The sequence below is a fragment of the Colletes latitarsis genome, chromosome 11 (assembly GCF_051014445.1).
Source record: "Colletes latitarsis isolate SP2378_abdomen chromosome 11, iyColLati1, whole genome shotgun sequence".
In the NCBI taxonomy this organism is placed as follows: Eukaryota; Metazoa; Arthropoda; class Insecta; order Hymenoptera; family Colletidae; genus Colletes; species Colletes latitarsis.
Window position 1 is genome coordinate 3,831,869 of NC_135144.1, and position 25,088 is coordinate 3,856,956.

The 25,088-nt window shown below is 33.2% G+C and overlaps 1 protein-coding gene across 3 annotated transcripts in view; it reads left to right on the forward strand.

The window, feature by feature from the left end:
- The first annotated feature begins 1,603 nt into the window (after positions 1-1,603).
- Nmdar2 (glutamate ionotropic receptor NMDA type subunit 2) overlaps positions 1,604-25,088 on the forward strand; it is a 597,673-nt gene continuing 574,188 nt past the window's right edge. For all 3 annotated transcript variants that reach the window (XM_076778738.1, XM_076778739.1, XM_076778740.1), the window contains exon 1: positions 1,604-1,708. The gene's annotated coding sequence lies outside the window, so the exon portion shown is untranslated. The remainder of the gene's footprint in view (positions 1,709-25,088) is intronic.

Below are 25,088 nucleotides of genomic sequence, written 5' to 3' on the forward strand. Positions count from 1 at the left end.
ATGCAACGAATTATAATTAAAAATGACACAGTGTGTAATTGTGCCATATTATTCGATTAGAAAATGAATAGGAAAAAAATATTAGAAATAGTTTATTTATTTAAATAATTTTTTTATTATACATTGTTTGTTTACTGTCAATACAATACAATTCAGAAGAAAATTCGACCCATCACCGTATTGGCGTCTTCGAACAGAATATTTTCTCCCCCTCATATTTTTTCTATCATACAAAATAAGCCATATATTTAAGGTGGTCAAGTTAGGTGAAATACCCTGTATAATAGGTCACCTTCAAACTTGAATAGTTACAAGCAGATAAATAATGAGAAAGTGAAGAGTGCTGGAAAATGTAATGTATACTTACCTAAAAAGTGTCTGCAAAGAAAAAGTGAACATAACATCTTCATCATACATAAACGATACTAATAACTGAGTTATATTTGAAAAACGGATGAAGAGAAAAATTGGTACTGCAAAAGTGTTTAGTTTCGATGCAAAAATAAAAAAAATAGTACATACTGATATAATGTTGTTCATATATTCCATTAACCCAGACAACGAAAATTTTACATCTTACACAAGATTTGAAAAATCGTATTTTGGCCAGCTTTTCGGCTCGAATACTCACTGTGCGACGGAGCGATCTCATAAACTTGTACTTATCGATATTATAAGTCATACCATTAACACGACACCAATGATCAATATAATAGAGATCTATGTAGTTACAGTTCAAAGCAATCGAGCACGCTTATTATTTCTTTAAAAATCATAAAATCGTCGGCAAACAGTAAAGAGCGACTATATTGGAGACGATATTATACAATTACTTTTTTTGAACTCTTCTTTTAAATGTATTTTATATTTATTTATACGTATTGCAATTTTGAGTAATTTTTCTTCTAATGAAAAGAATTTCTTTTCTCCATGAAGGTAAGGACTCGTTCTCGTCGTGGTAGTCGATATTTACAAATTTTATTTCCGCTTGACAGAAATATTTAACCAGAATTTTTGTTACTTTCCATTTTCACGAATTAAACTATGACCTTACTTTGAAATAAAAACGTGGTTTTTCTGCTTCAAGAAGAAATATAATGTTTGTTATTTTCAGATTAGCCTGAGGAATGTTCCGCAACAGAGTTTGCTACTTTTTCATGTTATACAATTACCTTCTTTAAATTTTTCTTTCAAATTATAAAAATGTTAGAAATGTCAGTGGTGGTATAGTGATGCCCCACGATGTAGAATAGCCCGTTGAATGGTACGATGATGATAACTCTTACCTTCGTTCGGTCGTGTACTCGATGCTCAGCTTTCCCTTTCGAATTGCCAAAAATTCGGGAATCCTGAGTGGCTGGTCGTGGATATCGTCCCGAAGAAGAGTGGAGCAACTCCGTAGCCGAGTTCTGTTGCGAAACGCGTGCGCGAGTGGTTTTAATCGGGCCAGGAGAGGGTTGGCGGGGGCGCGGTCGCGGGTACGGAAACATCGCACTTCAGTTGGGTTTGGTTCGCGTTTCGCGGCTGGCCTCCCGCGCCCCGATGTGACTCTTTCTCTTCGTGTGTGTCGCATTCCCGGACATGGCGGTTGTTCGTTTCGTGATTTTCGTCGCGTGACATTGAAATTTCAGTGCAGTTCGGTGAAGTTCCCGTAGAACGCGAGCAAGACGTCCAAGCGGTTACATCTAAACGGATCCTCGGATGTAACGTACGTGTCCAACAGTTAGCGGAGTGACGATCGTTTTAAAGTTTCCTCGACGACGGTTCTCTGGGAACCGTCCCGCTCGTGATTTCGCGGGGCGTCCAAAGCGTCTTTTCGCTCCTAACGATGAAATCGCGTCTAAGCCAAATACTTTTTAACGGTGAATCTCGTTTAAACACCGGGGATCGTGTAAATCGTAACGCGGTCGATGTCCTTTTCAAAGAACGAATCCAGAAGGTCGCGCGTTTTATCTTACGTCTTAGGGAAGATCGACGACGCCGAAAGCTATTTCGATTCATCGGTGCGACGAAATAGAATTTCGTCTTCGATTCTCGGTCAAAGCGAACCTTTTCTGTTCGTCGGATTCGCGACTTTGTGAATTACGACCCGCAGGAAATGTTCTTTTGTTTCTTTTACGATAAAGTTCCCATTTGGCCCGAATTGTTCGCGAACTGGTTCTCGCGGCTTGCCAAATTGTTTGCAGTCGCGGGACCGACTGGTATCGCTCTGGCTGTGCGTTTCACGCAGAATGGAGCGACGTTCCTTTACGCTCGATCGGTGCCCGATTTCCGCTAACGTAATGTAGACTCGTCTGATACGTACTCTGTTCCGTACGTGCGCGTATATTTATCTAGCGAATATCGTTTCCAATATTACAATAAATTACCTATTTATCTATCTATCTTTGGCTGGGGATATCATACCGGTTACAACCGATTATTTTAATCTATACAACTATTTGATAACTACTTTTTGATACGAAAACAAAAAGCAAAACTGAAGTCATGTATTCAATTTATACGTCTTATTCTTAATTTATGAAACTAGATCAAACCACTACCCTCTTACATTTACGCAATACAAGTACAATCACACTAAAACTTACTTTTCTTTTACCAGCACGATAGATTTCTTTTCTTTGTATAAAATAAGAGTCTCTGAATAATTAAACAGAAATGAAGTTGCAAGCTTCTAATAAGCTTGAAAATTTTCGACGAATAAAATATTTATTAACCAGATGAACCGTAAGTCCGAGGTATGGCTGTGTAAGATGTTTTTGTTAAACAAAGGTACTTTGTTTATAAAAATATTCTAGAAATTTGCATTTTATACGCGATATTCATTAATTAGAATAGATAAATTTGCTAGCCAACGGCGTGGTATTTTAGCGCGTTACCTCTAACGCCATAATATATGTATTTGCTTGCTAAACAGTGAAGCTGTAATTACATTTCACAAATAATAAAGCTTTAATCGTAAATATTTCAATAACCATTGAGTATCCGACCCCATAATATTATATATTGATGAACATAATAACTAGATCTACAAGTGCGCAAAGTTTTAATAAGATCGGCGATTCAAAGTACTTATCCTCCCGTTGCTAGTAAAGAAACGACAACGTTAATGACTGCAGAAGGCATTTCAAAATTTATATTTGTAAAACTTGAGAAAAATAGACGATTTAAAGATTCAAATCATGGAATTAAAGCAGAGTTTCTGAACGTAGAACCAAGAAACTAATGACTTCAATGACCATTTTACAAACAGGAAGTTTGCAAAAAAGTAATCAAAACCAGAATGGTCTAAGTTTTGTACAAAAATCAGTTTCATATCCATTTGCAAAAGTATTTATTATAAGATTATTCCCTGATAATGATATAAATGTAAGTATTTCTAAAAATGATGTTATAATAACTGGTACTACAAAAACAAATAATGACTCTGTTTCGGGTACGAACAATTTTTCGAAATGTTTTTACAAGCGTTGCTCGTGGTCGTCGCTTATGACACAGCCACTCTGTGTTCCTTAACCGTGAATCCTTGACCTTTATCCACAGAAGACGATGCTTCTGTTACGCAGGAATGAATTCTTGCGGATACTAAATGTGAAGGCATAACTCTGTCAAAATTAATCTAATTTCAAAACCTAATGCTATCCTTAACCTAACCTCGGCTCTCCTTATCAAAGTGACGAAAACGCGTAGCGCTAACCAGTAGGAGGATTGGTCAAGCCAATCCTCAAAGTCGTCACCTTGGCAGGGCGTTTCTTGCCTTTTGCAACATTCCCGCCCACCCTGCTGTCCAGCGTCCAGGTACACCATGCAAGAGTGAGCGAGACGTTGCCCCTTTTTAAATAAACAATTTGGAAAAAGCCAAAGCCTCCAAGACCCCGGTGGTCTGCAGCTATGCACCAACGCGGGTTTATGACACGTCAATCGCTATTGAGGCAAGGCAGTGCTCCAAGGATTCCAAGTCCCGTGTGGAATTTGAAGGTTCCTTAATGACTGTATCCTAATTTATCAAGTAAAAATGTCTCGAAGGCCTAATCCTCTGAAAAAAATAGCGGAGAAGTCACGTCCGCATCATAAACCCCGCTATGTTAAGGTTCCTTTAGAATCCTTAGCAGACTCTGACGCAAATATTTTGCTTATTGACGAATTAAAAGCAACTATCGACGGTTGTTTTAAGTTTGTTACATGTTCAAAAATTGACGAAATGCAGAAAGAAAAATTTTTTGAAAGTACTGGTATGAAAATTTTAGAAAATCTACACAAATCTCTATTAACGATGAGTCTAACTTCCACTGCTACAGAAACACTTCTATCTAAACTAAGATTAGAAGTAGAAATCCTGAATTTCTAAACACACTTATGTACTTGAAATACTATTTCTTGAATAAATAAGTTTCTATATTTCGTATTCCCTATTTTAATAGTTATAATTATTTGCAAGCAAAATAAATGTTAGTTATAAAGAAATACCTTTACTCATTTTTACATACCGCCAGTTTGTTTATGTCTAACATTATTTATGACATTGCGATTAATTGATTTAGAAAGATTTTGTTATTTTTCTATTTTTTTTTTTTAAGTCAAAAACTGCGTTGATTAACCAGGTAAATGATTACCTACTGCAAAAATAATTAAAAAAACGATTATTAAAAAGATCTGAGTATTTAACATTTCTAATTGCAATTAATTGATTCAGAAATATTTTTTTCGCTTTTCCATTTTTTTTTTAGCCAAAAAATACAGTGTTTAATTGGTTACCTACTGGAAATATAATCGAAAAAACGGGTATTAAAAAGTAACGATATAAAAAAATCCGATTATTTTACATCCCTAGATTTGACTTATACAGGGTGTTCGGCCACCCCTGGGAAAAATTTTAACAGCAGATTCCAGAAGCCAAAATAAGACGAAAATTAAGTATACCAATTTGTTGATGGAGGCTTCGTTAAGAAGTTATTATCGTTTAAAGTTCCGCCCGTACTGAATTTTTTTCTCAAAAATGCGAAAGATTTCGGAGGTATGTCTATTCATCAGAAATGATTATCATCGACTTTTGCAACTAAAAATAACTTTTTCAGAACGATTTGAAATTTTTTAATTTTGTTCATACATTCTCGAATTTTTTTCTCGAAAGTGGGTAGAATTTCGGGGGTATGTCTATTCACAAAAAATGATTATAATTGACCCTCACAATCGAAAATAATTTTTTTCAGAACAATTTGAAATTTTTGTTTTTCGCCGAACTACCACTTGTCGTTTTTTCTTAAAAATTTGTTTTTCATTTTTAATAAATTTGTTTGACGCTTTACAGAAAAGTTGTGTAATACTTTTTCGCAGATACTCATGAGTTGTACTTCAGAAAAAAGTTTCATTAAAACATATTCACTATTATAGGAGTTATGGCTGTTTGAAAATTGGACCAGTTTTAGGGGGGTTTCCTCACTTTATGGGGTCAAGGAACAATTTTTTCAATATTGTTAGAATTTCTACATATTCTCCACCAAAATACGCGTTGTTTGCACTTTGAAACATTAATATCGTCCGATCCGTTCAGATGTTACGGCATTTTAAAGATATGCATGAAATTTCAGGGAAGCATTTCTGGCCTCACATTAGATTTTCGGTAAGGAATTTTTTCCTCGAAAATGCGTAGAATTTCGGTGGTATGTGTAATGACCAAAAATGATTGTAATCGATCCTTGCAACCAAAAATAATTTTTTCAGAATGATTTGAAATTTTTTAATTTAATTTTTTAATAACTTTTTAACGAAGCCTCAATCAAGAAATTGATATTCTTAATTTTCGTCTTAGTGTGCCCCCTACTATCTTCCATTAAAATTTTTCCCAAGGGTGGCCGAACACCCTCTATAGGGCGAACCAATTAATTGTACTACCTCACAGCTCGATCTCATCATACGATTTTTTACCGAATCGGTTCACATCTAAATGTAATACGCAATTCTCAAAATAATCATCTATATTTACAATAACGAAAGTATCAAAACAAAAAACAGTAACTAAAACTTAATATTTAATGCTAAACACGTGAACAAAAACTATTCAATTTTCTAATTTTACAAGCTATTGAATTTGATTGCTAGTTGTCAGGAAATGAAGGTTTTATTTTTTTAATTAATTTCGAGCACAAAATTTCAAATCTGGTCTATTGTGAATCGGCGTTAATCAACGAACATTAGTTGTATTGGTGATAAATCGCTATTTAATCTGAAAATGAATCGATAGAATAGCGATCGAGCAACAAACTGGACGTTTCGTATCGCCCACTTTTCTGCTTTCAATGGATGTTCTGAAGAAACCAGTTTACGGGCTTTTAGAGTTACCAACTTTTCTTATGTACTTAGAAATTGTCATTGTACCTATGTTGAGTTATTCTCTAAATTCTTTGGGCGTTAAAGCGCATGTAATACGATTGAAATCATTTTCCGGATCGAAACAGCAAAGATCAAAGAGACATTTTATACAATTCAATACAGCAGAGTAACGTTTTCATGCACCAGATTGGTTCACGTTTTCCGTTAACGTAACGTAGATCCGTCTGATAAGGGCTTGATCTCGTTCGTGCGTTGGATTTCTGTTCAACGACGAGGGCAAGTTATTCTTGCTACGTTAAATTTGGTTGAGTCTGATTTCTATGATTCCATGTATCTGAGATTCGTCGAATTCGATAATTTCGTTCATTCTGACTTTCTGAGAATATTCAGCATCGCCTTGCTTGAATAATATTAACATTTATTGATTTACGTAATTTATATTACAATAGAGACCATGGTCGATGATAGAATACATATTTGTAATGATATATACTTGATACTTGATACTATTTTAAAGATATAATTATTTAATTTTTTATACTAAAACTGCGCATTTTCGATTGAGCAAAACAGTTTCAAAAGGGACGCGAACGAAGCCCCCATTCAGCCATTTTGGTAAAATTTTTTAACCACAAAATCGACTATCGAGGCATTTCTCTATTTGTTCAATTTATTAAAGGAATTACAAAAGGAACGTAATTTTAGTAAATTTATAAAATTCAAAGTAATATAAGGTATTAAACTAAATATTAGAAAAGGAGTTCCAGAAAAGTTACGATGAATAAGATCCAATGCTGAAATGTGCGTATGGAGGAACTACTTTGAAGGTGACAGCCTCACATTCGCATAATTTACAAAATAAAATTTGTTATTAAATTATCCTAATCGCGACACTTTGTGATAATTGAGACAAAGATCGATTTGCGTTGCGGAAAAAGCGAGAGTGTTCGATCACATGAGCCCAAACTTGCTCCGAATTCCAAAAAAAAGCGGAAAGGAACGATCCTTCAGTTCTCAACTTGGCTCGAACTCGAGACTTAATGGAATTTTTGCTTCCCCATACTACGAAAGTTTTCGCGGTCTTCCGCCACCATTAATTTTAGTCCTGATTTTTTGTCGATTCCCGATGGGCCAAGTTTGCCTTGTTCGAGTAGATTCGACCGCTTTGTGGGAGACTGCGATTTAAATGCTGCTAATTGAAAAAGTAACTTTAGATCTTCTTATCCTTTAATGTACAATGTACTCGATCGAAAATCAAATAGAAACTGTCCCTGAGAATTTCACAATAAATAGTATTTTGTGTGTATTTTCTTATTAATACATCTACCATTTCTGCAAATTTTTGTTTTGAACGTTTGAAATAAAATTCATGTAATAAGGAGCTAAGGATGAGTATTATAAAATTAACTATACTATTTTTTAGGAATTCATTTTCATCAATAAACAAAACAGCTGGTAGGAAATGTTTTCTATTATCATGTAATTCTTATATTGAGTACTCTATCGTCGTGTGAAAATCATTTTCAAATTAATAAATGTGAGAGGCAATTGTGTGATCTTCAAAATGTTCTCTTATTCAGTTGATGTCTATTAGGGAAACGATATGCATATCAACGTTTCGCTTCGCTTAAATTATTTGAAATTGCTTTTTTCGTTTCTACTTTAATACAATATTGACATCTGCGAATCATGGATCGACATATATCTTCAAATTTTCGATTTTGACATAAGTCAACCATATTATTTATCTTGGATGAGTAAACTGAAGTCCTAAGGGGTTTCGCAAAAATAAACTCGGAGGAATCTTCTGTTTACATTCAATGTGTTGCAAAAAGATTCGCTTAAGATATCGAACGCTTTTAAGTACGAGAGCAGAGTTTATCGAAAGGTTTGATTTTACGATCTACGTTGATCGACCATTTTTTAGTACTTTACATGACTGCCACAAGCCTCGAAAATTTTAACCTTCTTTTTCAAACACACTGCATAACTGAATAGTAAAGGATGCAAAAAGATGTTAAGGAATAATAGAGTTTAGTAGAATTATAGTAGCTCAAATTGTAATTAAGAACAGAGTTAACTGTTTATTTTTCGTAGTAAATAGTAATTCATTTTTTCAATTGTTCCAATTGCTCCGGTGTCTGTGACACGTAGAGAGAAACTTTTATTCTTGAACAAGGAAGCTCATAATTCTGCTACAAGTTTGGAGTACGTTTCACCGCAAATCCACCTGTGCTGTAGCGTGAAATGCAACTTAACCGTTTATTTCCTCGTTTGTCGGTGTAGTATCACCAAATTTTCACGGTACCCTTACCATTAGAAATTAGATGCTTTGACGACAGTCCCCTTTGTTCACCTTAAACAAAACGCTTTAGTCGAAAACTTGCCGAGAAGCGTCGATTGAACCTTTTCGCCGTGAAACTGAGTCTGAGAGATTGTATCTCAAGGGTGGTGTTTCTGGAAGCGTGACGCCTTAACAAACTCCAATTTCTCGTTACACGGGCGCAGACTGATCTGACGGGAAGAAGACGGTTGTTCGCTGTTGAGAAAGTTTAAGTTACTTTTGGAACAAGAGGGGCATATAATTGTAGGGTTGAGAAAGTTTTTCGAGCGTCGAGTGACCGAGATATTCAAAAAGAGCTCGAGCAAAAGATACGAGCAAAACAGAACTTAAGGGAGGAGACCCATGTAAAATGATAAAACGAGAAGTGGTATCTGACAATTTTTTTACAGCATAAGGATTTGATGAAACTTTTCGCCACTTTACACATATATTCATTAACATTTCAAGATACAAATATTTTTTTTTCGTTAGATGTTATCGATTTTGGCGTCGATGGCGTTAATCGGCGTGCAGTCTAGCATTTTTTTCCTTTGATCTAGAATAAAAGATCGAATGACATTTTGTTGGTAATAGTACTATGCGTCGTATGAACTAAAATCCTCCTTAAAAAATGCAAAATTGTCAAAGATACACGGCTCTGGACACAAGAAAATGATTCTTGTATTAAATTTCTAATTGAATTATGTAATAAACATAGTTTAAATAATTATTATTACGAAGGATGTAAGTTCATACGACGCGTAGTACTATTATGAATAAAATGTAGTTCGATTTTTTATTCTAGATCAAAGCAAAGAAATGTTAGACTGCACATCAGTCTAATTCCACCATTTCTTATTTTATTCAAAATCGATAAAACGTAATGGAAAAAAACTATTTATATCTTGAAATGTTAAAAAATATATATGGAAAGTGGCGAAAAATTTCATCAAACCTTTATGCTATAAAATAATTGTCAAATATCACTTCTCGTTTTGCTATTTTATATGAGTCTCAGCCCTTAAGGGGGTATTGCTGTCTAGAATGTCATTTTTTTGACATTTTTGTGATTTTTTTTAGTGGTAGGTAAGCTGTTTTATACTGAGATTTTTCAGATACATTTATCCACCTTACAAGCATGTACAGTATTTTTTATATAAAAAAATTTTTTAAATTGTGGGAGTTATAATTTCTTGTTTAATGGCTCTTCTGAGAAAGGTGCTCCACTGACTTCCACGATTTCATCCCAGCTGCCAATCTGAAACAGACAGGGCTAAAATATCTTCAACAGGAAAGGTGTAATTATAGCAGGAACTAGGAAGAAGTCAAAATCTTGATAAATAAAGGAACAGCGACACTTCAAGTTTTGAATTTCTATTTTTTAACCTTTCTTTTGTCTTTAGCATATTAAAAAACATAATAAAATTCAATATTTTTAAAAATCGCTATTTTCAGCGATAAAGGCGTGTTGAAGTGTCATAGAAGTCAGTTTTCAAAAACGCATTTAAACAAGAGGTTATTGTATAACTCCTACAATTTTTAACATCTTTTGATGAAAAAAATACTGTACATACAAAGGCCGAAAAAATGACAGTCTAGACAGCGATACCCCCTTAATCGAAATGGATTCTAGAGTGTTTGTGATCAGCTATGTTTTATGAAAAATAGTGTTTAAAATTTAAAATTTGAAAGACGTTTGATCAACTTTATTTTCACTCGAAATTAAATTTTCAAAACGTTCGAGTCAAAGATTGAATTTCTTGTTGTAAGAGGTCTCGTTCACTAATGTAAATTAAAATAGGTACAAGTTCCAATTAGGTGAGTCGAAATCCACGAGAGTTGTGAAAATGTGTTAAGTGCGAATATTTTTCGACGTTGCTTCGATGCTCTCCTTTTAGAGTTGGAACACTCCTAGTTAAACGCAGGCATTCAGTTGAAAATATAAAAGAACTCTTATTTGGCTCGTCCGACCATTACTCGCTATTACTACTTGCGCTGGTGTATTGTGCCAATATTCGAAATCGATTTTCTCGAAAACAAAGTCTCGCGTGAAAAAGATTTCATTTTTGACGTATTTTAGAATCGCACCTTAAACAATAGTACGCTGATTATTGGAACATTGACTTATGTTAGAAATTATATTTATAATATTATATTTCCTAAATTTACAGTTAATAAACTTCTTTTTAATTTTTATTACCCTTATAAAGACTGCAGCAACGAAATTACTTTTTTTATTCATGGTGCATAATAACAAAATAAACATTTTATATTGTATACCTTAAGAATATCATACTCCTTTCCTTTTCCAAAACTTTACAACTGTTATAAAATTCTTTTAAAAAATCTATTAGGTTTATCCACTATCAATTTACGAGCCAATTTATTCACCGACGTGTAAATAACCAGGAAATAATTATTCACCGAGAGATGAAATAAAGTGCACTGAATTAGATTAATTGCATCTAAATGTAAATATTGATGAATAATTACAATTTACTACGTTGAACTGTATTTAAATGGTATTGTAAATGTTTCGTCTTCTATTATGATCCATTAATCGTGCCACTACAACGCGACATAATAAAAATAACTTAATAACGGGAGAATCCGATTAGAAAATTGTAACGCGTACGTTCGTTTCGAAGTTTCAAGAGGATTTAATAAACAACATTTCTGGTTAACCAACAGCTGTTCATTTCCATTCATTCGCGTTGCGGCTCAAACATTATTAAATGTTACGCGTAACAATGTTATTTTTTCGAGTAACGGAAAAGAATATAAAAACATCGGGAAATTTAATTTCCGCATTGTCTGTAGTTGATCATTTGTTTTTCGGCTGTGTTTGTTTGTTATAGTCTCAACATGCCTGGTGTAAAAATTCCACGGTACTCGAACAAAATGAAATAGTGTAACATTATTTCGCGTAGAATTTAACGAGCGAGTTTTGAAAACAAGTAATTGCGTTCGGAATAAAAATTATTGACGAAGTTTTAACATGCGTTAAAATTTCAATTTTGAGAGTGAGAGGGTCCTTTGAATGACGGAGGCACTCGCATCGTTGAATCCACGTTGTTGTCGTTAGTGGCACAAAATAACTGATTGACCACTATGGCGTTCACAATCGCCTCGAAGCCATTCGATAGTGAGACAATCGAGTATCGATTCCTTCTTCGTGTGACACGACACTCGCTTGTGTAGCTTTGCCCAAGTACATTCCGGAGGCAATGCAATTGCATCTTCAAAACAGTGTTTACCAAAACTATCCTCGTAAATCCCTTTGTTAATTGGTTTAACGATATTAACTTTGAATCTATAGAAATTACCAAAGCGTGTTGAATTTAATTCTAATTTTATGTACTTAATTATTATGTTACAGATTTAAAACTTCAGCAACAGAATATTTTCTAAAATAATTCTTTGAGTAGATTTTATGTTAAATTTATTCTTGTTTATTAGTTATTGACCAGGTGCATAAGAGTATAACAAAACCTTCAATTTGGTTTTGAACAAATTCAACAAATGTAATATAAAATACGAGGTTCTATGTGTTACATTTGCCAAACGTTCCGTTCCCCTATTTTTCCTCGCCACTTAAGTGTATTTGGAAATCGCTCTGCTACTTATCTAACCTTTGAAATGGGGGTCACTTCCGTCGAGATACAGCAGCTTGGTAATTAACGCAATTCGGAGAATACTGAATATGGTAATTTCTAACGTACATTTGAATCCGCCCCCACAGATTTTTAGGTACATAATCCCCGTGATCTCCTTACTCGGGGGATCATAATGGTACCGTCACGTTTTAAGTCAACGTCACGTCTCTCGTTACGCGTTTACGGTTTTGATAGTTAGTTGCATCTAGTAAGATCGAGCTACAGTACCCTTTCGTATTAATTTTAAACCATATAGAATCCGTGAACCGGTGTAAATTCTATTACGGCCTTTATTTTCAACCGACTTACCCCCGCATCGCCAGTGCGTCAACACCGTGCAAGAACTATTTAGGTAATTATAATTATTCTTTGAACGCGACACAACTTACACTAAACATTTGTAAATTACTCGTTGTTTTGAGAATATATTAAATTTCATTATTAAATCAGAGTTACCCAACTTCTTTAACCCATAATTATATAAAGCAATTATTATTAGTTAAACGTTCCCACAATAATATAACCTTATCGCTCGGGTTATATTATATTTAATAATTGAAAGTTACGAGGTTAATTAACATATCCTGAATCCAAATACAAATTCTTACAACCTAGTGGCTCCTCGATTTCGCAACGTGTTCGTCCACGCAATCTATTACTATCCTAGCGGTTCCCTGATTATGCATCAGGTTCGTCCGCATCCTACAGTTCCCTGATTTCGCATCAGGTTCGTCTGTAATTTATCCAACCTCCCAGCAGCTCCTCGATTTCGCATCGAGTTCGTCTGCGTTTGTTCCAACTTCCTAGCAGCTCCCCGATTTCGCATTGGGTTTGTCTGCGTCGTTATCAACAATTCTAGTGACTCCCCGATTTCGCATCGGGTTCGTTCACGACGTTTTACCCTCCTACGGCTCCCTGGTTTCGCACCAGGTTCGTCCGTACGTAACTCCATCCTAGAGGTTCCCTGATTTTGCATCAGGTTCATCCTCGTTATCAACTATCCTAGCGGCTCCCCGATTTCGCATCGGGTTCGTCCGTGCACCTAACTAACAAATTGATACCATATTCGATACTCCCTCTCGTACTCGGCTCGTAACATATGTTAAATTTATTCTTGTTTATTAGTCATTGACCAGGTGCGTAAAAGTATAAAAAAAGCTTCAACTTGGTTGTTGAATTCGTTTAACAACAGTGCGGTATAAAATACCAATTTTACGAATTTACATCGCAATCGAAATTTACATTTTGTTAATATTCAGGAGCAGTTTAATTCGAATTCAATGGAAGCGTTCTGAATACTTCATTAATGTTGTTCCGTTGTGCAATTATTAAAATTCGCAAATTATGATACATGTGTAGCAACCAGAACTAAATGTTCATTGAATGTAAAGCGTACTGTAGGAATAAATTAGCATTATTTATTAATAACAAACAATTAATCTATACTATAACCTATACGCTGGTTAGCGATTAAACCCAATTGAATATCAGATCAGTTTAAAAACGAATGTGGCAGAACATAATATAGATAAATTTATCCAACGTCTGAAATTTATGTTCCAACTATAATTTTAGCGAAACTTGTGTTTTACCTTTGTCGCGAAGGTAGTTTTAATGAATGCGTAAATCAATTATATCATCAGAATTATTTTAATTCAGAACGCAATTCCTGTTCTTCGTGGAGCTATAAACGAAATTAAACTTTAGACAATTCGAGTTTTAAAGCGAAATTAATTTTCAATTTACGTGTAATACGACTTATAAAAACTCAAGTCTAAATTACATTTTAAGAAATCTCAGTTCTATGTTTAACGTTTGTCAGATGTCTCCTAATAATAATATTTTTATAGATTCTAAAAAAGTTACAGGACTGGTTAAATTGTACGCAAGTAGTAACAACTTAAAGTAATCATACGGACTTGTACTCGGCGTGAGAAACTATTTACCGTCAAACTGGTTTGTGCTCGAAGCATACTCAGTGTTGTGTTGTAAGACTCAGTTAATTAACGTAGATGCTTCACAGACAGTACCGAATGCAACCAGCATAGAAAGTTGTAAAATTAATATTCATTTCGTTATGAAAGGATTAATTGCCTGGTGCTAAAGGAAACACGCAGTCTGGCTGTCGTATAATTATTCTTAACATCAAAAGGTTATTTGTTTTCTTTTCATTTTCTAAAATTGAACACCTACTTTTGTGTGAATTGTTCACGTATTTCTAATATTAAACGTGCATGTATATGTAAGTACGTATACGACAATTAAAAAATTATTTTTTTTGTAATTATTCACATAGTGATAGTTGAAAACAGATCATTGATACATAGTTTACAGTACGTTTTGAAATATTTATACTTAAATTTATTGGAGAATATTTGGTGATAAGGATATACTTTTTATTTTTATTTCGTACGATACAAACGAGTCAAGTTAAGGTTTTTGGATTTTCAATAAACGTTTACTGCCACTGAAGCATAAATTTGTTTAAGCTCAATTTAAATGAATTCAAATAATAGAAGATAACTTGAAATACTTTGACCTGTTTTTATTTTTATTTTCCTTTTCTCGCGAATTAGCAGTGATTTACAACGACCTGTGCATTTCATCAAGAGCTACGAGAAGGATTAAATTTTCGTGGAAGATTAAAGGTCCGTGACAAAGACAACGACATATCAAAGCACATATTCTCAACATCGAGTCACCTTGTTGGTAAAATTACTTCAAGATCAAATGCAGTTGAATCCGCGTTCCTGCCTTTATTCGGGTCTTTTCGAAGTATCGTTGCTGGATCGTTCAAAATATAGCTTCCTGCTGTAGACGTCCCTCTTTTGTTCATTGCTTCGTGTGTCCCGCACAGGACATCGGTTGTTAATTAAACGCGAATCAGTTGCGAAAACGAGTCGTGCACAAAGGGCCGCGGTAAATCCAGTTCTTTATTGCAAGATTAATTGCTTTACGTGTACGAGAATCTCATCTCCAGCATGACAGACAATCGCAAACAGTGACACGTGCTCGATTCGTAAGGCACAGCAGCTGTCTAAAACCGGCCAATGGATTGAAAAAAAACCATATAAAGGAAGGTGTTAAACTAAAATGAAAAATTCATGCAGGACGTTTAAGAATTTCTTCTGAAACACAAAAATGTCGCTATTGAAACGTCGTTACAAATTAATCGAAACATTTGAAATTAATCTTTGGAATTAATAGTTATTTATAAATTACTTACGTAGCATGGTTAATAAATAATTACTTAATCTTAAAACGAAGCAGTCAATCTTGATGGAATACAGTAATCCCTTGCTAAGGTTTGCTGGCTCGGTTCCGCGATGCGAACATTAGCGAGGGTGGGTCTATAAAGATGTTCAACGTTTGTTTATATTACAAGTAATATAATCATTCACAAATCAAAGTATGTAGTTTTTTTTAAATTGCATAATTTAATAACGATACGCCTTTAATGCATTCATTTTTAATTACTTCACATTTTTTTAATGCGTTGAACGTATGCATTTCTTCTTTCTTATTTTTAAACATGGTTATTAACGTTTTTGAAGAAGTCTGGTTAGTCTTATATTTTAAAATTTAATGACCAGGTACATAATATATTATCTTGTGAATTTTTTCATCTCATTTCCTACATTTTCTGCTCTTCAGAGTTTTCTTCAAGGTTCTAATTTATTATTTGCACTATAGTACTACCTTTTTCTTGCTTTTACTAGTTTCTCACCTTACTTATATTAGTATCACATAAAGTATATTATTTATTTTATATTTCTTTTCTAATTCTTACCTGTGAGAGCAAATATGGCCATGTTTGGTATTATTTTCATCGGAAAAAACTCAGCTAAGCAATTAAAATAATTTCATAGTTATAAATTGGAAAATATAAAAATTGTATTTTTATTCTTTCGGTGACTCACTTGCGAGTTATAAATAACATTGACGCTCGCCTCATCGAAACAGTTCTAGGAATTGACGGGGATGACTCCGCGAACAATGTCGAGATAAAGAGTAGCGAACATTAGCGAGGGACCATTATATTGAAACGTTACTTCACTTCTGACGAGAATAAAAAAAAACGAGTTAGTTGGCGACATTTAAAGCCTATAAAATTTTTAATCTATAAAACTGTAATCATGAATACCTCGAAAAATATTCAGTATCTGATACTATAATAGTACATTTTCATAAATAAGATGACGAAATCTACCAGTGTTTAGTTTTAACGAAATTGGTGACCTAAAGTTAGTGATATTCGGTTTAAAAGTAGGAATTCTATAAAATACGTATAGATATATGTACATATATTTGAAGTAATTATAAATACTACTGACAATTAAAGTAAAGAAATATTATCCAACAAAATGAAGAAAGTATTTGAATAAACTAGAAATTGGCTGAATAATAAATTACAATTAAAAACTTACTCTGTTTTCATTGGTTTAAGAAGAGTAATAAACTATATAAATAATTATAGAAGAAGAAACCAATAGAATATTGGTTGAATAATAAATTATACTTAAATTTAATGAATATTACGCAGACCATATTTTTGAAATTGGAGACTGAATCGAAAATTGGTACATTATCGTATCCTGTTGATTATTACCAATATCAAATTCGGGTGGAACTGAATAATACCACAATATTGAGAACCAAATTGTATTCTCGGGACTCAAACAGTATACAGTATTTTTTAAACAGATAAAAGTAAAATCAGATGAAAAACCACTTAAAATATTGACTATTGACCAGATATCTCTAAAACAAGAAAAATCATGAAACACAGGTCGGTTGTATTGCACAAATAGTACAAAAATATGTTTTCTTTCAAATTGTAAAAGACAGATAAATTCTCGAAATTTTGCTACAACGGACCGTGGATTTTATTTGAGGGCTTAGAAATATACAAATATTTTGATGTTTCTTCAAGGCAACAAAAAAAAAACCATTATAAATATTATAACATTTTATACAAATCGTGCTATGTACTTTTAACTTGCCTCTGGATGAACAGGTATTATTTTGGTTTTTACTTACTGTCGCGTATTTATAACAAATATACTTACACAGGCACTCGAACATTTATATATTCAAATTACAGATATAACTATATTCTTATATTTTGTTCAAATTTTTTTAATTGGAATTGTTTGAAACCATTACAAGAATTGCATAATGACAACTTTATTTTTGTACCGAAATAATCTTTATTCGGAGCTTGTATGTTTTTGCTATAAACACTAGAAGCACATTTTTATTTTCTCGCTAGTTCGACAGTTACAATTTATTGAAATTAACACTTACTGTTTAAACAACTGTAAAATGAACAATTTTCCGTATTTTGTGAAATCCTTCAAGATACATCTGTTAGAATTATCGTTAAAGATTATAATACGTCCAAATTTCAGTAAATATGAACCGTTACCTCAGAGTTTCCGATTTCGTGTGAAATGACACATACGCGCGACGCGTCGCTTTGAAGTTTCAGCCATCGACCGCACGTAATGTGAGTCCAACTCACTTTTGCTGTGGTTCCCTTACTATCGGTGTATCAAATTTACATTTCTCATTCGACAGTGCACCAGAAACTCAACCTCAAATTGCACCAAAAATTCGAGTTCTGGAGTTAAATTGCCTATTATACTCATTATACGTAATTTAAAGGAACCTGAATTTATGACTTTTATAAAAGAATTAATTTAACTAACTTTCTTAGAACAACCAACGATAGTTTTTAATAACAAATATTACTTGCCTCATTACTTTCTGCCTCATTGTTGTTTAATATTGTGCGTCTAGCACGTTTAACATTTCTGAAATTAAATTCTTATTCTGGTTTCTAGTGCATGTTTTAATTTCATATCATTTTACTTTTTCGTGCGCGAAAATAACAAAAACAAGAAAATTCCAAGTGTTCTCGTAATTATTGGAAAATATATCGCACCTACGTCGGCTGGGTACGGAATATCGAGTTAACGTTAATTTCGCGCAGTAAAAATTCGAGGAAAATTTAATTCACAATCGACTCGTTTCTTTTTTGCAACGATTTTCCGACAATGACGTAGGAATAAAATTAAGTTTATAGCATGTTGAGACCGTAAAATATTCACGGTTCTTCGAAAATTTATTACGGTCTAACTATGAATCCAAAAAGTTTGTGCTTGTAGTAAATAAATTTTTTCAGTACAAAAGTACTTTTGTTTTTCTAGAAGTTTATTCTTCTATTCTTCATTGCTTCAAATTTAAAATTAGAAAGATGATTCTTATTTATGAATATTCTTCGCGTTTGATTCTTTTTTAAAAGGTGAAAATTTCTTTTCACCTTCCACCTACAGACGAACACACTTATCAGTAACAATTGCATGTTAATTAATAAGTAATGTAATGAGAAACGTTCCTGTTAAATTTTATCAAGGTGATTGAAGATTTCGGAATTGTACAAAAAGTTCACTTCTGCTTCGTTATTGTCTCGATCAATGCCAACTGTATCGAAACCAATAATTATGTCCATCACGGCTGTGATTCATAATAGATTGTTCAAGCCTTCATTAAAACTGCAGGTAGCAATATATACGGTGGCGTGGGTGGTTGTTGTCCCACTTAATAAAATCTCAGGAGGTATCTTCCAACCAAACACGTTACAACTCTCATTATCGTTTTGATGATAATTAGCTTGGCAGCATTTGAGCAGATCATCCTTACTTAAATTTTTGTACACGGAATGAATAGCTCCCATGACACGAAAATTTCTGGTTCATGTTGCAACTTTACAGTTGCTTCGACTTTTCTCCAGTTAGGTTAATTCTGATGCTTTGACTGTCTATCGATGAAAGATTTATGTAAATAAATTAAAAGTTTTCTCAAACGAGAGACTTCAGATAGCAAAATTCAGTAAGGAAATTGCATCGATTTTACATTCAATTTTAGTTCCAAATTTTTACCAAAGTTCTTGTACTTTTAAGGAATTTATATAGAATGATTTGCAAGGCTTGAAATCTCTGTAACACTTATAGTAGTTCGAGAAAACTGTAATTCTTTCAAAGCAGAATAATTGTTTCTGTTCGACAGGATCTTCTTCCCATTTTCGAAAAAATAAAAGTATTCTGTCGATGCATAAATATATGGAACATAAGTTTCCGGAGATATAAAGCTGTTTTTATAGAACAGAAAAGTTGAAAGTAAGAAAATATTATATCAGTACTAATTAAAAATTTTAACAGTTTCATTCAAGCCCTGAAATTTATTCCTAATATACAATATAAGAAAAATTAGAATCTCTACTTAAATGCTTGCATAAAATTAGAAATTGCTAGTTATAGATAATAGATGAAATGAAAACAATCTTAGTTCTAGTCTTTCGAAATTATTTAAGTATATCGTATTGCAATTGTGATTTTCATTTCTTTTGAACGATATAACGTCATTTCAAGTAAGAAAAATGAATATTACCATGCATTACATATGCTTGGCATTGTGTCCTATTTCATAAATTGAATGAAATATTTGACACATATAAAATAAACTATTCCACAAACTTATTCAGTGTATCCTAGTTACACGATGAAAGGATATCTCCGTAATTATTTTACTATTTTGATCGAAACAGATTAAATGAGAATGAGTAAATAAGACGGATATAAAAACGTAATACGAAGTGTAATTGAATTGCGCCGTCGAATATGAAAGTCCGCAAAACTAACAATCGTGGCGAAGTTGTTAAGACATTGGAGACCGATGACGCAGCCAATGTGTCACGCAATATATCACTTGTTTATCCAATAACGTAGCATATGGGTTAGAACAAGAGTGCAAAAGCGTTGGCGACTGTTTGGGATAGTTCTGTAATAAGACGTCGATCTCGAATGTGTCGAAGAAAAATATTATCCAACTGAAATATGACTTTTGTCGCACATATTAATTTTATGATTTCAATTTATCGATTAAAGGAAATAAGTTTCTTTGTAATTTGTTTAAACTTCCAACATGGTATAATTCCTCGAGGTTCACACATGATCTGTTGGTCGTTTTAATGGGTCACGTTCCTGGCGCCGTTGCCTTTTGATTTTTATCGTTGCTCCAGCGTGTTGAGAAAAATGGTTAATTACAGACCCTCGTACGTTTACTATAACGCTCGACGTCTTATAAAGAACAGGCGCGAGAGTGGTTGGCCGCGATAAAGCTTCCACTTTTTTCATTGTTCCGCAGTTATCGGTCAACATACGCTACCACTTGAAAATACTCGACCTTGTACAAAGTGATAGACAAACTTACTGTTTTTTCTTTGTATAATTGCAATTATAGTTATAACTTTTTACATAATTTTAAAGGCTCCGCTTTGCGAAGATTTTAGCAACGTTAACCAATAACGAGTACAAAGATGCGAAAAGAAGAGAAATTTTACGTAGAAAAAAGGAATATTATAGCACACTATTTTTTCTTCAGAAAATATTTTTGAAATTAATTTGACACTGAAAAAAATCGATAAAAGAGATATAATATATGTGCGAAAACTATAATAAAATCGTACGGAAAAAAATGAATTTCGATGATTTTTAAGGATAGAACAATAATTATTTTTATCCCGATGTGGTTCAGTTTGTTACTAATTAGCTATAATAATTTTAAAATAATATTTGCAAATTTCTTGAGGTGTGATAAATTGGTGCAATAAATATTTATAGAGTATACGTCTAGCAAATAAAATTTGGAAAACCTGAAAAAATATAGAAGTTGTTAAAGGAAGAACGAGAGGAACATTCTTTTTTTATTTTTGAAAAGATATTCGTGTATAATTTCGAAAAAGGTTTATTTTATGGAAAAACGTATTTTAATTTTTCCTAATTGCATTTTGGTCAATAAAAAAGACAATGTGCACATCATACGTACATTTTATACATGTAATTGCGATTGTAATAAATTTTTTAAAATATGTCGGTAAATTTTACAGCGTGGAGAAACATTCATTTAAAAATTTGTCGAATACATTTTCACCCCGAAAATATCAGCGTTTCTGTATTCTCCTGTTGCCCGTATCTTTCCATTATCTCATTTTGCGAATTATAATTCCAACGTTAACCCACTATAGATCGTAAATCAATTAATTACTTCGTCGAAATGGAGAAATTTTAGCGCGCTGGATAATCTTTTTACCTTTTTAAATTACCCGACTCGCGATCGTTTTCAGTGTTGGGGTTTTGTTCGATCCTTCCGCTAACAAGGATCGACTGCAAAAAAAGTAATTCTCAACTAATCGGCGAAATTAGTCTAAGGTCCTTTAATTAAAGTTTCTCGTAGTTAATATCGACGCTGTAAAACGCGTTCAAGGCTTTTATAATCGAAGATATAGCCAAGGTGAGAATATTCTTTTCGACCAAACGCCTTTTCTTCGTTATGTCAGTTCTGCCGCGGGCACATTCAAAATGTTCTTCTCACAGTTTGCATTATAGCTTCTGCGGCACCGTTCCCAAAGAGAGTATGCAGATGACGTTCGATTTTCGAAGTTGCTTTGTATTGCATTGGTGAAAGCTTCTCAAAATGCTCCGGTCGAAAACTCGATGAAGTTCAGCGAATAAAAAAATTCAGAACTTTAACCGTCGATCAATGCAGTGGATATCGGTTGTTGGATTTCCGGATCAACTAGGTATATTCAATTCGAAAAATTTAATTAACTTGTATGGTAGATATATCGAATATTGATTGTAACTGGTCAGTTCAGTTCGTGGACCTCTAATTGTGAAAATTTAATTAACTTAGCATTGATTTGAGGCTCGATACGGCAAATACTCAACTCAACGTCGGATATTTGTTTGGTCTAATTGCGTTAGACAAAAATAGAACGTTTACGGTAGAACGAATTGTATAAAATACTTCGAATATTTCAACAACAGTAAATCAAGCTACTATTGTTATTTTGAGTATACAAGTAAATTCTGTATACAGGGTATTTGGTCACCCCAGGGAAAAATTTTAATGGGTGATTCTAGAGGGCCCTTTCGAGAAAAAAATTCGACTAGGTGCTGAAATTTTTCGGCGAAATTAAGAAATTTCAAATCATTTTAAACAAAATTATTTTTGGTTCTAAAGGTCAATTACAATCATTTTTTATCAATACACGTATTCTCGACATCCTATGCACTTTCGAGAAAAAAATTCTTTACCGAAAATATAATTTCTGGCTAGAAATGCTTCCTTGAAATTTTATGCAAATGTTTAAAATATCATAACTTCTGAACGGATTGGAGGATTTTAATGTTTCAAACGACAAACAATGCGTATTTTAGTGAGGAATATGTAGAAATTTCAAGAATATTTGAAAAGTGGTTCCTTAACAGCGCGAATTGAGAAAAACTCCATAAAAATGGCCCAATTTTCAAATGTTCATAACTTCTACAATAGTGAACGTATCTCAATGTATGGCGTATGGAAGTAGAGCTCATGGATACCTACAAAAAAGTACTAAACAAAACTTCCGTAAGACGTTAAACAAATTTATTAAAAATGAAAAACGAATTTTTAAGAAAAATCGACAAAGGGGTAGTAGGTAGGTGCTGGAATTTTTCGATGAAAAAAAAATTTCAAATCGTTCTGGAAAAATTATTTTCGGTTGTGGGGGTCAATTACAATCATTTTTGGTCAATACACATACCCTCGAATTCCTACGCACTTTCGAGAAATAAATTCGTTACCGAAAATAAATATAACTTTTTAACGAAGCCTCAATCAACGAATTAGTACCCTGAATATTCATCTTATTTTGGCCTCTAGAATCTCCCATTAAAATTTTTCCCAGAAGTGGCCGAACACCCTGTATAAGTCATTAAAAGTTTCCACGTACAAAGAAACATATTTAGTTAGCGTCAAACAATACAAAAAACAGTGCTGTACATTTCCCATTCTTCTTCTTGTGTTGAAGAGATTACTGTTACGTAAATATTATTGTCCCGATTAGAATGTTAAAATTTATATTATATTTGTGAGATTACTCGTTGCAGCGATAGAGGTAACTCTGGAGTTCGAACTTTTGATATAGATGATTTTGAAAATAGTGGTGATTTTGGAACATTTGGTGCTACATCGAATCGTGAGATTTATTACAAGCGTAACTGGACTCAGGACACCAGATATGGATGAAATCTAGACTCGTGGAACACGATATAGATATTACATACATTCGTGGAACCTAACACAGACGAAACTCGATCTGCAAAATCCGATACATATTACTTTGGACTCATAGGATTCGATGTAAACAACTTCGAAGTCCATAAACTGCATTTCCTTGTAGTAGATGAGCGACATCTCGTAGATCCATCATGGAATCTGGAGTATCCTGCTCGATACAAAACTTAAAACGTTTTACGTAGATCTGAACCAGTGATTTCCAAAATTTTTTAAAGCATCGATCCAAAAGATAGAGACCTTTTGAACCGGAAAAAATTAATTTCATTTATCGTTACACTTAAGATATTAAAATATTACTCTTTTTGACATCAAAAGAGAACATTTTCCGAACCTATTAAATTTTGTTCAGAACCCGTTGAAATCTATGTCTTGTTATTGGAATTTTTAAGTTCTACTGCTGTAAAAATTCAACCAGAGTAAGATTAGATTTTACAATGTTTACAGACTTGTAAGTTTTACTCCATTTTCCACTGGAATATTTACTCGATAATTCTTTCGGTATAGGGATAATTCTTTCGCAGTTGTTATATTCAAATTCCACGAAACTCATAAACCATGCATTGCCTTGTCTACAACTTGTATACGTTCAGTTAAAGAGATTAAAAATTTGATTATTTGTTCTCAGTATACAGTGGAAGACTGAATAACCTGAAGAACAGGGGACCTATATCGAGCGGCAAATAAAATAACATATGTTTATATTGACAGAGATGATATAGGGTATGTATAAACTGTGTCATAAAAGGTCCTTTCGAATACTCAAGGAGTTATGAAATATTCTGGTTGAAGAGGTTTGCCAATCCCTCATCCTTTATGCTCCATTTTCGAGATCATATTCACACTGAATCTGTATATTAATCTTCTGCACGTCACTTAAGGAATCCAGAATTTTCTATAATGCTTCTAAAATAGAAGATGTCAGGGATCGTGGTCGCTGGTCCGTTGATTTTATTCCGTGAACGAAAGTTTTGTCATATTACAAACAAATTTTTTAGTTGTATTATTAGTCAGCGAAAAGTTGTACAAAATTTTCGAATAATAAATCATAATTTTTAAAATTTAGAAAGAAAAAACAAGAAATCCATAAGATTATATTGAAACAAAAAAACTCATTAATGATAGACTTAAAAAATCTGTGCATTGATTTTTGATACCAAAATGTCTTAAAATACATAATAAAATGACTAAAAAATGGAAAGAAGAAATTTCTGCTAAAAATTAAAGGGTCGCTTTATAATCTGAAAAATTAGCGAAATTCCAAAAGTTCTGTAAGTCTATGAGAAATAGTTGTACAACAATGTGAGAAAAGAAACTTCGAAATTGCATTGATCCAAAGAGTAATTTTGTAAATTCAACGTACAAATACAAGTGGAAAAATAAAGATTTTGTGCAAATCGACGTCTATTTTTCCTTACTTGACTTTAAATTTTATTTTTATATAACAATATTTAACGAATGAATTGTGGAGATACAACATTCTTTTAGCCTAGCCCATCGGAAACGATAAAAATAAGAGAAGGAAAGTTTTGGAAACGGATTTGTCTAAACGTGGACGGTACGTAGAACAAAACCAAATAAAACTGTAGTAGTTATTA